Raw genomic sequence first — 12,641 nt, 5'->3', positions numbered from 1 at the left:
GACGTAGAGGGACCCATTGCTGATGGTGCTCAGGGATTACTTCTGTCTCTTACCCAGAAATCATTCCTGGCAAGCTCAGTGGACCATATGGGATGGAACCCAGGTTAGCCTCATGCATGCTAGGCAAGCACCCTACCTTCTGTACTTTTTTTCCAGCCTCTTGGTTCAGAAGTGTAAAAGGAAAAAAGAAGGGGGAAAAACTCTAAAGCAAATGAGATTGTTTTCTTAAATCAGTTCATTCAGGAAATTTTTTTCTTCCATATTTTGGAATATTTTTCTTCCATATTTTGGGATGGACTGGAGTGATAGCACAGTGGGTAGGGCGTTTGCCTTGCATGCGGCTGACCCAGGTTCGATTCCTCCTTCCCTCTCGGAGAGCCCACCTCGCTACCGAGAGTATCCCGCCCACATGGCAGAGCCTGGCCAGCAACCAGTGGCATATTCAATATGCCAAAAACAGTAACAAGTCTCACAATGGAGACGTTACTGGTGCCCGCTCAAGCAAATCCATGAACAACGGGATGACAGTGTTACAGTGCTACATATTTTGGAATAGCAGTTCACTCTCTTGTGCTCTTTTTGTTTTGTTTTGTTTGTGGTGCTGGGGATAAAATGCAGGGCCTTAGGCTCATGAGACATGTGCTTTACCTCTGAGCCACTAGCCCGAAACAGTTCTTTAAATATATTTCACTAAGATTTAGAATGAATTTAGACAGTCTACTTTGTTGATTAACAAATGAGAAACAATGTTTTCCCTCACTTTTTCAAATACCATATACATACTCAGAAAATTCTTTCGGTATTGTTATATTGAATGTAGTTGATGAAATATTCCATGCATGAGCTAAATGAGTTCTTGGTTTTAGTACACTAAAACCAAAGTGTAAAATGTGTTTCTCCATTTTATTTTTTAAACTAGGTTAGAATTGGAGAAGAGATAGTTTCCTTTTCTGTTTCTCTTTCTTTATGTTTTATTTTTGGACCATCCCTGGCCGTGTTCAAAGCTTACTTCTGACTATGTGCTCAGGGGAACCTATATGGTTCCAGGAATCAAACCAAGCCTGACCGCATGCAGGACAGTCACCTTGCGGACTGTAATCCCTTTGCCCCCAGTTCCTTTTGAACATTCACAGATAGACTGAAGTAAGATCAGAGCTAGGACTGGGGTGATAAGCAAGACATCTAGGACTCAGTGTTTAAGTAGACATTTCTAATGGGATCATATAAACTTGCTGTTGCTGAGTGAGCTTTATTAAAGTTTTTGCCCTGGAACACTTCCCTTATTTCTTTCTGTTCCTGTTCCTGTCCCTGAATAATATATTGAAAACAGTTTGATGATTGACTAAAAGCTGTTGATGTGGCCCTAGGTTTGATCCTTGGCACGCATGGCCCCTGTGTACTGCAGGATGTGTCCCATGCGAAAAAATTAAAACACTGAAGGATGTTATAATAGTGTTGAATGCTGAAGTCATTATTCAGCCTTTCAAACCATTTCACTCAATGCTTCAATAAATTCTTTTCTGAAGTATATATAAGTATTAAGGAACAATTAACTTTTCAGGAAGTTGTTGAATAAATAGCCTAAAGCGTAATTTGGGAATTAGTCTGATATATAACTTTTCCAAGTTTAAGGGAATTTAAAACTCTAGAGTTTATGGGAATTTAAATTTCTTTTCATGATTTACTTTCTGATTTTATCCCAAATAAAGGCATAATTCCTACAGAAGTAACCTATATCATTGCTTCTTTAATAACTGTATTCTTAGAAGTATCCTACTATAGTAGCATTTACAAGAATTCCTACAGGAATTAGAGATTACAGGATGCCTTTCTGTTGTTTCATAGGCCTGCCTTCAGAGGTTCCTTGTAAGAACTGGACTGAGGAATTCACATGTAGTATTTGATTAACTTGGATTCCAGATAGCACATTCTTCTCAACAGAAAGGGATTCTAGTGAACCTTCTAAATTATATACTAATGTTAAAGAAATTTGAGGGTCAGTGTGACTTGAGATCCCTGGCATTCACTGACTCCCTTTGCACTGCCAGCCAGGAGTGGCTCCCACCTTTACCCTCCCCCCAAAAAAGAAAATCAGAAACCTTTATAAAATGTCCTGATGTGAAACTTTAGTTTTAGTTCCATTGAGTTCCATGTTTCTAGTTAAAGAATTTAGAAGTGTACAGATGGGCATTATATAATTCATTTTCTTGAACAATCGAGTTTTTGCTTTAATAAGTTGAGTAGTTTTTTCTGCTCTTGATTAAAATACAGTATTAATGGACTGTGGTTAGCTTTCACAAATTTAGAATTCTTCAAGAGTTTTGAAGAAGATAATTATTCTTAACATACTCAGCTCTGTCTGTAATATTAGTTAATCAAGTATGGTGATAAAATCAAGTTAAATTTGATATTTTTTAACTTCTGAAGAGCACTTAAAATCTCATAAGCTATAAAATTAAGCAAGTATAATTACCAGTTATGCATTTATAAATATATGATTCATCTATAGTGTCAGAGATGGTGAAAGCTAGAAAAGGAGATAAATAAAATAGAGTATCTCTTATGAAAGACAGGCTTTTGTGGAGGTTCCAGGGAGTGAGGATAGAAGGGATCATTCCCCCCCAAAAAAGACTTACAGAATGAAGACAAAATGACATAAATATTTCATATTTCAGAAGTCATATTGGCAAATGGTTTTGGTTTTGGTTTTGGGCCATACCCAGCAGTGCTCAGAGGTTACTCCTGGCTCTGGACTCAGGAATTATTCCTGGTAGTGCTCAGGGGTCCATATGGGATGCTGGGAATTGAACCCAGGTTGTCCACGTTCAAGGCAACACCCTACCAGCTATACTATCACTCAGGCCCCCATATTGGAAAATGGAATTGGCATGAAATGGAACAAATCTTAGAGATATTTTTGGTCCAGTGAAATAGATTTTGTAGTTTAGTATGGAGGAATAAGGATCCAAAGATAAATTTGGGGGTTTTGGTTTAAGCGAAGTAGTAGAGGTTGATAAAGTTAAATGAATTTAAAGCAGTTAAATATTCCTTTGTCCATTCATTACATATTACAAATATCTTAAAAGAGAAATGTAAAGGAGCATTATGATCATATTGCAAGGAGGGTAAGATCTTCTAACCCAGGGAATTGCTTGTGACAGTGGTTGGGTGAAAAGAAAAGGATATCTGAAGAGGGCTAAGTATTCTTTCCTTATTTTTAATTAATAGCCTTTAACTTTTAGGGCAATGTTCAGTTTAAGAAAAATTAAGCAGGGCCAGAGAGACTGTACAGTAGGTAGTGTGAATTCAAGTGTGTGACTCGTTTGGTGGCCGAGAACCGCCCTTCCAACAGAGGAACAAAGAGACAGGGGACCAAAGACTGATGGTGAAAATGACCTGTTTAACGCAGAGCTGGTATAGCACATCTGACTGCAAGTAGGTGTGATTTGGTGGAGGAAATTCTCTTGGAATTAACTCGAGACGTCCTGTCTCTCAAGGACATCTGTATTGCTTTTCTCTTTCTAAAACTACTAAGTTTACTTTTTATTGATACTCTTAGTTATTTGGATAAACACAGTAAGAAATATACGTACCAAAACTTAGTTCTCTGGACTCTGATGGCAAGCAAGTCTTCCCGTAAATGCCAGACTAAGTCCTCAGACAGGTTCAGCTTGTCCTTCCCCATGGAGGGTCCTGTCTCTTAAGTCATAACAGCTTGCATACAGACCGTGCTTTTATGCTTTCTAGATTTTCCCATTCGATGCTGGGGTAGCTTTACCATTCACCCCAGGTCCATCCAAGTCCTACAGTAGGACACACTTTTGGGGTGTTAGGAACTACAGCAACTGAAGCCTGAGTCAAGTAATTATGACAGATGCCCAAGAGTAGATATATTTGAGTCAGGCAACTCCCAAATATTAGGAGCATAGCATTAACAATCTTCTGTGTTTAAGCAAAGAACATTGCTCTATAGTAAAATATGAAAAGTTATTGGGGAAAGAGAAAAGCAAGTAATTCACTTCAGATGCAAAGTCCAGTCACCTAAGTAACCAAACCTGACTTGGGGAATTGTAAGGCACAAAGGAAAGGTTAAAGAGGTAAAATTGGGGGATTAGGGGTGTTCATAAGAGCACTGTAAGCTTCTCTTGGGGGGAGGGAAGGGATCAATTCACTGATGAAGCCTAAAACAGTTAGGGTTAATATACAACAGGTAGGGTACTTGCCTTACACACAGCCAACTCAGGTTGGATCCCCTGCACACCCCACCCCAGCACAGCCAGGAGCACAGCTGGGAGTGGCCCAAAAAAGAAAAAGAAAAATTAAAAAGAAAAGGTTGAAGTCTCTCTCTCTCTCTCTCTCTCTCTCTCTCTCTCTCTCTCTCTCTCTATATATATATATATATATATATATATATATATCTTTCTCTCTCTCTTTCTGTCTTTCTCTCCCCCTTCACTCCCCGCCCAACTTCCTCTCCTCTCTCCTTTCTCCTCTCTCCTCTCTCTCCTCTGTCTAAGAATTCAGCAGAAAAAAACGATGAAGATTAAATATGAAAGAAAAGATTAAGAATTCCTACATATTCTCTCACTCTTCTCCCATTAACATCTTCCTTCAGTGTGGTACTTCTGTGTGTGTTGCATGGGTAACACACCCAGAGGGGCTGGGTGTTGCTCCTAGAGGTGTTTTAAAGAATCATGTGGTGTGGTGGATCAAACACAAGCCTCCTGCATGCAGAGCATATATTCAGCCTCTTGAGCTGTCTCTCTGAACCCATAGTGTGTTGCTTTTGTTATAATTAAGCTACCAATATTGATGCATTATTTTATTTTATTTTTTTGCTTTTTGGGCCATACTCGGCAATGTACAGGGGTTACTCCTGGCTCTGCACTCAGGAATTACCCCCTGGCGGTGCTCAGGGGACCATATGGGATGCTGGGAATCGAACCCGGGTCAGCCCAGTGCAAGGCAAACGCCCTACTGGTTGTGCTATTGCTCCAGCCCCAGTGCATTATTAATTAAAACCCATTTTTTATAGTTCATTGTGTATTAGAGTTCTGTTGGTTTTCACAAATGGTTAATGTTAAATATATTGCATTACATATTTCACAGAACAGTTTCACTGCTTTAAAAATAACCTGTTTTAGCTGTTTGTTCCTACCCTCTTCTCCCAACTTCTTGCTAAACATCCATATCCTGTATCACTGTCATCCTGTTGCTCATCAATTTGCTCGAGTGGGCACCAGTAATGTCTCCATTGTAAGCCTTGTTTTTTGGCATATAGAATACGCCCTGAGTAGCTTGCCAGGCTCTGCCATGCAGACGAGATACTCTTGGTAGCTTGCCGGGCTCTCCAAGAGGGGCAGAGGAATCGAACCCGGGTCAGCTGCGAGCAAGGCAAATGCCCGAACCGCTGTGCTATTGCTCCAACCCAATCGTTCTTGTGCCTCAGCTATTTAAAATCATGAGCTTTCTACACCAGATATTTTTTGTTTTGTTTTGTTTTTGTTTTGGGTCACACCCGGCAATGCACAGGGGTTTTTCCTGGCTCATGCACTCAGGAATTACTCCTGGCGGTGCTCGGGGGACCATATGGGATGCTGGGATTTGAACCCGGGTCGGCCGAGTGCAAGGCAAACGCCCTACCCACTGTGCTATCGCTCCAGCCCCCGACACCAGATATTTTTAACAATTCCACAAAAATACAAACATGATGGGGCTGGAGCGATAGCACAGCGGGTAGGGCGTTTGCCTTGCACGTGGCCGACCCGGGTTCGAATCCCAGCATCCTATATGGTCCCCCGAGCACCGCCAGGAGTAATTCCTGAGTGTAGAACCAGGAGTAACCCCTGTGCATCCCCGGGTGTGACCCAAAAAGCAAAAAAAAAAAAAAAAAAAATGAAGGGTTTAATAGTAAGTGATATTACAAGAACTGTGATTAAGAAAGACCAAAAATAATTTTATAAAGCTTGAGTCAGAGCAATAAATAGTACAGCGGGTAGGGTATTAGCCTTGCATGAGGCTAGCCCAATTTCTATCCCTGGTCTCCTAAGCACTGCCAGGGGTAATTCTTGAGGTAGGAGTAAGCCCTGAGCATCACTGAATGTGACCCCAAAATGGAAACAATATTTTTTAAAACATATGACTCCACCTATGTTTATAAAAAGGTAGAGAAAGTCTGTAAAATACATCTTATAAAAGTAAATGGTAGTGAGCCAGAGAGATAATATAGCAGGTAGGAGCTTGATTTGCACATAGGTTAGATCCCCAGCATCTCATATCAGAAACAACCCCCCACCAGGAATAATCTCGGAGCTCATAGATAGGAGTAAGTCCTGAGCACCACTAGGTGTGCCCCCTCCCTCCTCCCACACACACACAGACACACATACACAGAGTGACTGAGAAAATGCCTTGCAAGAGTTATGAAAGGCACTTCTATTCTCAAACAGGGAACTCTGTTTCATAGGCCCAATAATTTACAATCATTTGTTTAATGAGAAACAGTAAGAATTAATGAATATGAGAGATGCAGGACAAACACCTGCACAATTAGCTTCTTGATTAATATCTTAGAACACTGTGTTTCCAAATTTTTAAGAGTTATGTTTTTAATCAATGAGAATTAACTAAACTATACAGTGACAATAGATAGTTAGAAAAATAAGTAAATGTTGGACTGGAGAGATACCCCTGTACTATTCTGGCCCTTTTCTGGCAGGTGGTGGATCCTAATTGAATCCTCAACACTATGATCTGATGCCCAAGCATATAGCAGGGATCCCTGAGCACAGAGTCAGGAGCAAGTCCAGAGTATGGCTTGGATGAGTCAGGAAAGGAAAGCAAAGTGGAAGGGGAAAGGAAAAGTGGAAAGAAAATAAAAGGCGAGGAAAGGAAAGGATGCCAAAAATCCATAACAGTCTTATTTTTACAGGTTTTTTTTTCCAGAATTTTAGGAAACTAGTATTTACAGCATCTATCTTTTTCTTCTTGACTTCTTTTTTCACCTAGAAACATGCATTTAAAATTCCTCTATGTCTCTTCATGCCTTGATGTCACCAGTTTGTTTTGTTATTGACTCACTGACAGACAAGGTTGTTTCTAAATTATGGCAATGATGAATAAAGCTTCTATAAAAATTCCTGTGTAAGGCTTTTTGTAGAAAATGTTTGCAGCTCATTTTAGTAAGTTTCTAGCTGTGTGATTCATAGGAGGCCAGAATGATGGCTGTTAAGAGGCTTGCCTTGCCAGCCCGGGTGGGATTTATCTGTTCCCTCAAGCCCTGTCAGGAGTGATCACTGAGCACAGAGCCAGGAATGAGCCCTGAGCACAGCCGGGTGTGGCCCAGAAAACAAAAACAAGACCAGACTGGGTATGTTAAATGCTGGTCTGTGGGAAATCAGTAGACCTTTGTGTATTAGTGCTGTTTCCTGCAGCCTTGTGAAATCAGTTAATAGTTTGAGGGCTTTTTTGTTTTGGTTTGGTTTGATTTGGTTTGGTTTGGTTTTTTTGCTCTTTGAGATTTTCTGCATAGTAATTTCCATTTCCTTTATATTCCCTTATTGAATTAATTTTCTAGTTTGATGTAGAACAGGAGTGGTAAGAGGGACATTCTGTCTTTTTCTCGATCTTAGTGAGAAAACTTCTAGTTTTACATTAGGAACTATATTAGCTACAAGCTTTTTTCAGAGGTTTGTTTTTGTTTGTTTTAAGCACTTGTGATTTACAAAGTTGTTCATAATAGGGGCTGGAGTGATATTACAGTGGGTAGGGTGCTTGCCTTGCATGCAGCTGACCCAGGCTTGGTCCCTGGCATCCTATACAGTCCTCCAAGCCTGCCAGAAGTGATTTCTGAGTGTGAAGTCAGGAGTAACCTTGAGTACCAACGGGTGTGGCCCCAAACCAAAAAGTTGTTCATAATACAGTTGTTTCAGGCATTTAGTGTTCTAACACAAATCCCACCGCCAGTGTGACCTCTCTTCCACCAATTCCCAACCACCCCCCCAAGCTTGCCCCATAGCAGACACAAACTAATTGACTTCATATTAAGCGTTACAACAAAATGGAAAATGGGATTATCAGAAAATAGATGAGTAAAAAAAAAAAACATCATCTCACAATGATGTTATTAAGGTCTGTGTCTGAGGATCTGCTGTGCTGCTTCATGCTAGTCGAGCCTTCTGTGTCATTGCTTTTGCTCATGAAGCATGATGGGCTTCTGTGCAACTTTCCCATCTATTCTGCTGTGTTCCAATGGGGCTGCATTAATACTGTGAAATGGAGGTGTCATGTATCCACATATATACTGAGAACTGGCCATTTCTATGTCAGGATGTTGGGTGTGGAGGTTGCTGAGCCCATCTGGCAGGGAGGGGGAATCTGCCTCCGGCCCCTCATTCTGAGAAGTCCACAGTGCAGAAATTCCTTATCAAGCTAAGGACACTAATCTCTGTTCCTACTGCATTGAGAATTTTTTTAATCATGAATCTGTGTCCCTTTTTCAAAATAAATAAACAGCAACCCTTTTTTTAAAAACAGATCAGAAATGAGCCAATAGAGCAAATCCAGCATGTGAAGACTTGGGGAACAGTATTCCAAACTCAGAAAGAATTCTAGGGACGAGAGAGATAGTAAGTGGGTTAGGCGCTTACCTTGCATATGGTCAAACTTGGCTCAGTTCCCAGCACTCTGTATAGTTCTTTGAACCTATCAGGAGTGATTCCAGAGAACAAAGCCAGGAGTAAGCCCTGAATATCACCAGGTATGGTTATGGCCCCCAACGAGGGGGGGATTGGGAGGGTAGAGAGAGGGAGAGGGACAGGGGACAGAGGACAGAGTTCGGGAGCACAAGTGACTATCAGGAGAGTAGTGTAGTCAGAATTCTCACCCACAGGGGCTGGAGTGATAGCATAGCGGGTAGGGCATTTGCCTTGCACGCAGCTGACCTGGGTTTGATTTCCAGCATCCCATATTCCCATATAGTCCCCTGAGCACCACCAGGGGTAATTCCTGAGTTCAGAGCCAGGAGTAACCCCTGTGAATCGCTGGTGTGACCCAAAAAGAAAAAAAAAGAATTCTCACCCACAGTTACTTGTAGCAAAATAGGTCTTAAAAAAAGAAATGGAAGGGCTGGAGTGTTAGTACAGTGGGTAGGGCATTTGCCTTGCATGCGGCTGACCTGGGTTCAATTTCCAGCATCCATATGGTCCCTCGAGCACCGCCAGGAGTAACTCCTGAGTGCAGAGCCAGGAGTAACCCCTGAGCATCACTGGGTGTGACCCAAAAAGCAAAAGAGAGAGAGAGAGAGAGAGAGAGAGAGAGAGAGAGAGAGAGAGAGAGAGAGAGAGAGAGAGAGAAAGAAAGAAAGAAAGAAAGAATAGAGTATAATAGATTATTTCATTCTTCATTGCGATTCTCTTTATTGGGACTCATGACTTAAAGGGAAGTAGAAAAATTTTACCCAGATAGGCAGAATTTCCCAATTAGGTTCTTGCCAGTACTGAGGGCTGGAGGTAAATTGCCTAGAATGCATGCATTCCCCCCAAGCACCAGCAGAGGTCACTTCTGAGCACGGAGCTGGGAAAAATCCCCAACCATCTTTTGTATTCCCCCAAAAAAGAAAAGGTACATATGTTTGATCCACGATAAATAGTGATGGTGGGTGGGGGAAATGACTGGTTTAGTCAGCCAGCAAAGTTTATAAATTAATATTAAAGCAGTGGAAATCTAATTTTTTCGGGGCTGGAGTGTTAGTACAGTGGGTAGGGCATTTGCCTTGCACGCGGCCGACCTGGGTTTTATTCCCAGCATTCCATGTGGTCCCCCAAGTACCACCAGGAATAATTCCTGAGTGCAAAGTCAGGAGTAACCCCTATGCTGGGTGTGACCCAAGAAGAAAAAAAAAACCCGAAATCTAATTTTTTCCAAAAAAGGGATATCTAGCCCCAAAGGAGAGTTTAGATACTATTTATGCAGGACTAGAGCTTGCTCAGGAGAGGAGATGATGGTAAAAGTGAGTGGATGCTTTGTGCAGGCTCAAGGAGTTAGTTAGACCTCTGAGTTAGTTATTTATTTAATTATCAGTAAATATGGACTCCAGGAGGTTTATTGATTCCCTGAAACATCTGTTGTTTTGTGTCTTTGCAAATGTACATTTTTCTGTCAGAAAGACCTGTCAGAGAGAGAGAACATAGCAAGTTAAGATACTTGCCTTGTATGCATCTGAAGCCATGAAGTGAATCAAATCTTGGCACAGTGTGTGGTCCCCTAAGTATCACCAGATGTGGCCCTTGAACACCACTGGGTGTGGCCTTTCCCCCACAAGCCCAAAATAAAGGGGCCCATCATTTATCACTCTTAACTATAAGCAGTTAACCCATTCCTTTAGAGGGCCGGAGAGATAACACCGTGAATTGTGTGCTTGCCTTGCACGTGGCCAGCCTGGGTTTCATCCCTAGTATCTCATATGCCAGGAGTGAGCCCTGAGCTCAGAGCTACGAGTAACCCTTGAGCATCACCTGGTGTAGCCTCCAAACAAAGCAAAAAACAAATGACCATTCCCTTAGAACTAAATGCTAAATAGGTCTGTACTTTGGCTACCACTGGGTGGCGTTGCAATACAACCAATATACTATTTGCAGGTTCTAATCTGGGGAAATCTGAAATCTTCAAGATAGTCCTACTTAAATTAGAGATATTATCTCATTTTTGTATTTTTGTGCTCACATAATACCAGTACATGAGTAAAAATACATTTTCTTAATGGTCTCACATATTGATTAGTTTTAACAACAGTCAGCTTTCTTTCCATTGTTGTGTATACCTATTCAGTTGTTTGTTGTTTTGTTGTCATTATACTGCTGCAGAGACCACACACAGTGGTTCGAGAATGTACAGGACATGGATTCTATCATTTGAGTCATACCCCAGCCGTGATACTCCCATTTAATGCCCACATTCACATTTAATGCCATAATTTTATTTTTTCACTAATAATCGAAATATCGTTGAAACTGGTTTTGTTATGTGACTTTCACTCAGACCATCAGTTAGATATATTAGAATCAAGCATCCGAGTCTGACTGGTGAAATATAATTGTTGGCAAATGCTTTTACTTTATTCTTAGTTGGTTTACTGACTTAATTTGCACCTCCTGAGGATCTCGTCCGAAGACCCAACCCAGTGTTACTTGGTCGGTGCTGCTTGGGCCCAGGCATGCACTCTGGTCCTTTGAACTATTTCCCAGTTTTTAAATTTAAACCTCAGTTTATTTGACTTTAAAGGGAATCTGATAATAGTTTCGTTTTGTCACTTTTGAGGAAAAAATTCATAGCATTTGTACATTGTAAAGCTCAGAGACTTCTAGAGCATAGAAGATGCTCAATGAATGATACCATCTATTATTTCTATCATTCTTACCCTGGTTTTATATTTTAGATATTTTGTAAATTTTTTTGTTTGTTCTGTTTTTGCTTTTTGGGACCACCCAGGACAATGCTTAGGGCTTACTCCTGGCTCTGCCCTCAGGAATTAATCCTGTCAGAGCTTGGGGGGCCATATGGGATGCCAGGGATCAACATGGGTCAGCCATGTGGAAGGCAAGGAGATTGCTCGCTACACTATCTCTCTCTGGCCCTAAAGTAATCATTTTTAGTTTACAGGCTTAAACTGTTATTCTTAAAGAGATTATAAGCATTCACACAATTGGATTATAATGTGGCATTATGTCATAGCATGGCCGAAAACCAATGGTTTATTATTTCTGTTCTAAAAATATCATCTTAAGCAATTCAGAATAACTCTTATTGAAAGTATCTTTAAAAAGATGATTTTTTTTTCTTAATTTGGTTGGGGAGGTTGAGTCACACTCAGTCATGTTCAGGGCTCTGTGCTCAGGGATTATCCCTGACAGGCTCAGGATATCACATGGAGTGCCAGGGATTGAATTTGGGTTTAGCTGTGTGCAAGGCAAACACCTCACCTGCTGAAGCCATTCTGATCTCAAGAAGGTTGATAGATTTTAAGGGTTGGAGAGATAGTACAGTAGGTAAGGCACTTGCCTTGTTCACTGCTGACCTGGGTTAAATCCCCAGCACTCCATGTGGTCCTTCAAGTCCCAGCAAGGAATAAGCTCTGGCACAGCCAGATGCAGCTCAAAAAGAATGTTATAAAATCTACTTAAAGATAGCATAGAAGGAAAAATGAGAGCAAAGAATTGCAAGAACAGTATCAAAATTAAAGAAAAGACCCAGAAAAGTAAGACTGGCACTCCTGTGGGCATTGAATTGAAACTCCTAGGTCCACCCTTCAAACATAGGGACAAACTAGATATAAATTAATCCCCATCAGAACTGTTTTTCAGACTTCAAATTGAAGTCTGCAGGAAAATAAAATCACTGTCGGGGCAGAGAGATAGTTTAAGGGAAAGACCTTGCACACAGCTCACCTGGGTTCTGTCTCTGGCATCCCATATTATTCCCCAGGAATGATCTCTGAATAGAAAGCCAGGAATAAGTCCTGAGCCCCGCCTGGTTTGATCCCAAAACAAAAGACTATGACAACAAAAATGAAAAACATAGGGCATATGCCTGCCACAGAGGCGGTGAAGAAATGGGGAGGGTGGCAGGAGGGATACTAGTAATGT

The 12,641-nt window shown here is 41.1% G+C and overlaps 1 protein-coding gene across 1 annotated transcript in view; it reads left to right on the top strand.

The window, feature by feature from the left end:
- VMP1 (vacuole membrane protein 1) overlaps nucleotides 1-12,641 on the top strand; it is a 118,809-nt gene that overhangs the window by 32,593 nt on the left and 73,575 nt on the right. The window lies entirely within an intron of this gene.

Source organism: Sorex araneus, chromosome 3 (genome assembly GCF_027595985.1).
Source record: "Sorex araneus isolate mSorAra2 chromosome 3, mSorAra2.pri, whole genome shotgun sequence".
Classification (NCBI taxonomy): Eukaryota; Metazoa; Chordata; class Mammalia; order Eulipotyphla; family Soricidae; genus Sorex; species Sorex araneus.
Note: the sequence above shows the minus strand (reverse complement) of the source record. Positions and strands in the feature narration are given on the sequence as shown.